The sequence below is a fragment of the Rousettus aegyptiacus genome, unplaced genomic scaffold (genome assembly GCF_014176215.1).
Source record: "Rousettus aegyptiacus isolate mRouAeg1 unplaced genomic scaffold, mRouAeg1.p scaffold_m13_p_2, whole genome shotgun sequence".
Lineage (NCBI taxonomy): Eukaryota > Metazoa > Chordata > Mammalia > Chiroptera > Pteropodidae > Rousettus > Rousettus aegyptiacus.
The window spans coordinates 115,141,175-115,144,572 of NW_023416295.1; positions in this window are offsets into that span (position 1 = coordinate 115,141,175).

Here is a 3,398-nt window from a genome sequence, read left to right on the forward strand (position 1 = left end):
CACTGTCATCTCCCCATGAATGACTGAAGCAACTTCCTTGTGCTCCCTGCCTAAAATATCGTTCCCTTCTAATCTTCTCTCCGCAACAAAGCATAGCGATTTTTTCTTTTCTTTTTTTTTCTAAATCATAAAATCATTAACCCCCTAAAATCATTTACTGATTTTTCATCGACATTGACAGGATAAAACCCAGGCTCCTTCTTTGACTTAAACCTTCAGCCTATTTCCATAATTCCCTGAAGAACTTTATACCCTAATGACCCCAATGGTTTATGGTTCTCTTTCTTTTTTGCTTATTAAGTCCCTTAAGCCTGGCATCCCCTTGCTTTCCATTTCCAAATCTACCTGTTTTAACTAGGAAATGGCTCCTTCTCCTTTAAGAATCATTCAAGATACCAAATCTTTTCCCTGGAAAGCTTCTCCACAATTCTTCATCCTAGTAGTGATAAGCAACAGTCTCTACTAAGAGAATTGTAGGAGTGAGCTGGAGAAACAATGAAGAGCTATTGAAAAACAAACAAAAATTTCAACCCTGAGGCATGGTTATATGCAAGGAGTTTTTGAATGTCAATTATTTGTATCTCGGTGACAGCCTGTACATATCATTTTTTTTTCCTCTGATGCTATGATGCTTTGGAAATGAAAGACCTGCTAGGCAAATAGCAAAAAAAAATTTAAAAATAGCTAACCAAACTGCTGATTATTCATGAAATGTTTCCATTTATCTCGAAATCATAACATAGCTAACTATCGAGAAATGGAGTTATTGTTGAGCCTGAGGATGTATTCTTGTTTTCATTTATCAAGGCACATATTATCCAGTATCAAACGTTTCCCTCTCCACTTCATTGCTTACCCACTCACATTTTTCTCTCCTTTAATATGTCATGAAGTTTTATGTTAAATGCTTTTTGTTACTCTTTATAAAATGAAGAAAGAAAACAAGAAATTTATAAGCTATTTGATGAGAAAAAATATCGATGTAGTAATCATTTAAAATAATATTGGCATGAATTTACAGCATTTCTCTTTCATACTCTGATGAAGCTAATGGAAAACAAAACTAGCAAATTCAAATATTTATATAAATTGAACCCTTAAAAATAACAATTGTTGCAGTCTAACTACTCTACCCAAAGTTTGAGGGGGCAAGTTTCTCTATAATAGCTATTTAAGCATTGTATGTGAACATTCTCTACATAACAGCATGTACATACATAACTAGTGTATTTCCCTTTCTTCCTGCCTTCAAACTTGAGTTAGTATTAAACAGTAAGAAAATACAAACAGTATACATGGAACTGGATTCAGTTAGCTGATATACTCAGGAATTGTGACTTCTAATTCTGTTATTGGAATTTAAGAATGCTTTGAAACTAACTAAAGTGGATTATTTGATTTTCTCACTCATTAAAGGCATAAAGAATGAAAGTAAAAACAAAAAGCCGTAAGAATCTATAGTGTAGATTCTATACAAACACCAAACTCCTAGGATTGCAAGAGGAATTCCACTCTAGGCAATTTGTAGTGTCTGAAATTTTAACAATCAGTCTAGATTGCTATTTTCCCTGTTGTCAGAAAGTTATTGTACTATACTAAAGTTGGGAATTCCTGTTGGCAGTGGAGGGTGGTAAAGAGTGTGGTACCTGGAGACGATCTTGGATAAATTCTTACCATCATTAGGACTTTAGGACTTTGAAATTTGTTTCCTCATGCTGTCAGTAGTTTAATCTTCAAATGTATAAGCCCCTGAATTTGTGCTCCTATGGGTTGGAAGTCTGGTAGCTTAACTGGGACAGAATTATCACCAGATGCCGTACAAACCAGTTGGAAATCTCAATTAGAAATCTGGATGAATTGCATGGGACAACTCCAGACTGTGAAACTCTTAGGGGGCTATAGCTGTGGGGAGTGGGAGGGTGTGCCCACCTTTCTGCTGACTTTTTCTCTGAGAATTCTACCAGGCTCCTGTAAGGTTGGAGGATAGGGAGAACCCAGAGAGAGGCCCCCTTATCAATGACACTGGCTCTCTATTACTTTCAAAATCATCAAATAAGCAGAATGTTTTAAAGATATTATACCTGGTAAGTATGTCTGTATCTTCTTTTATAAGGAGAATTGAGAAATTCAAGGCCCCAAACCCTCACTCCATTTATACTATACAAAACAAATCTGAATATTTTACTTGAAAAGTGAGATATCAGAGTAAATATTTCTAGGTAATTGATTTAGTTCTCTCCCTTTAAAATGTAGGTATTTACTAATTGTACATTTTCTTGGTGCTTACTATGTCAATACACTGTGCTTGAAACTATAAGAATCAGGAACTGAGAGAAGCCCTGAAGGGAAACATCTAGAAATGACTCAAGAACTATCACTTAACTGTTGTGTAACTTATCAACCAATCTCTATATTAGGGGTTTCAGGAGGATGGAGGGACTGAGTTAGATGATTGCTCCATACCTGTAGTAGGTTGAAAAGACAGCCACACTTACCTATTCCTTCCTGTATGCATGGCCTCTTTTCAAAGTGACTTTACAGCTCCTTGAATCAAGATGTGGAATATATTTCCCTCCCCCTTGAATCTGAGCTAACCTTGTGACTTGCTTTGGCAAAGAATGAAGAGCACTAGAAATTTATTTTTTATAGCTTTTTTTTTAAAGAAGGAATTTATCCTTTGAAATCCCCCAAAACATCACCAGACCTATTACTAAAGCAAAGTTATAACTAGAAATTATTAGTTTAGTAAGAGAAAACACTACCTGACAGAATCTTAGCAGTATGTCAGAGGGGAAAGTCAGAATGAAATATTTACGAGATTTTGGATTCTGAGATCAAGTGCTTTAAGAGGTGTCTTATGAGGCAAGGAGCTGATTGAGATCAGGCAAATTTGTGACATAATTGTTTAGAATTTAGTGGGCTAAAAGAAGAAAGGATCTTGCAGTAGCTCTTGTTATCACTTGTCAGAGGTGTAAATTGTAGATCTTGCAAATTAATTGCAGAAGTGAGCAGTCAACCGTCTCAGATAAATCGATCTGTGGGAATTTCCTTAAAAAGTTAAATTATTTATTGTTTACAGCAATATCCATTCTAAGCAAAATTTCCTCAAACAGCAAAGTCAAAATGACATGTTACAGAAAAATCGTAAAAATCAGATCGACAAGAAACCAAGCAGCACGCGGAGATTTGGTCAACTCTGGTTTATTATGCCAGCAGTCCCAGAGGAGCTAGAGCTCTGAAAATCTGGGCCCCGAGCTTAGGGGCAATTTTGCTTTCATATCCGCGCTGTTACAGCTGTTACAGTTGGCATGAGCTGATTGGTTGCTTTGTCCTCAGCTAGTTATGGACTGAGGGAGTTGCTATGGGTTACAGGCAGTTACAGAGCATGAGATTTTCAA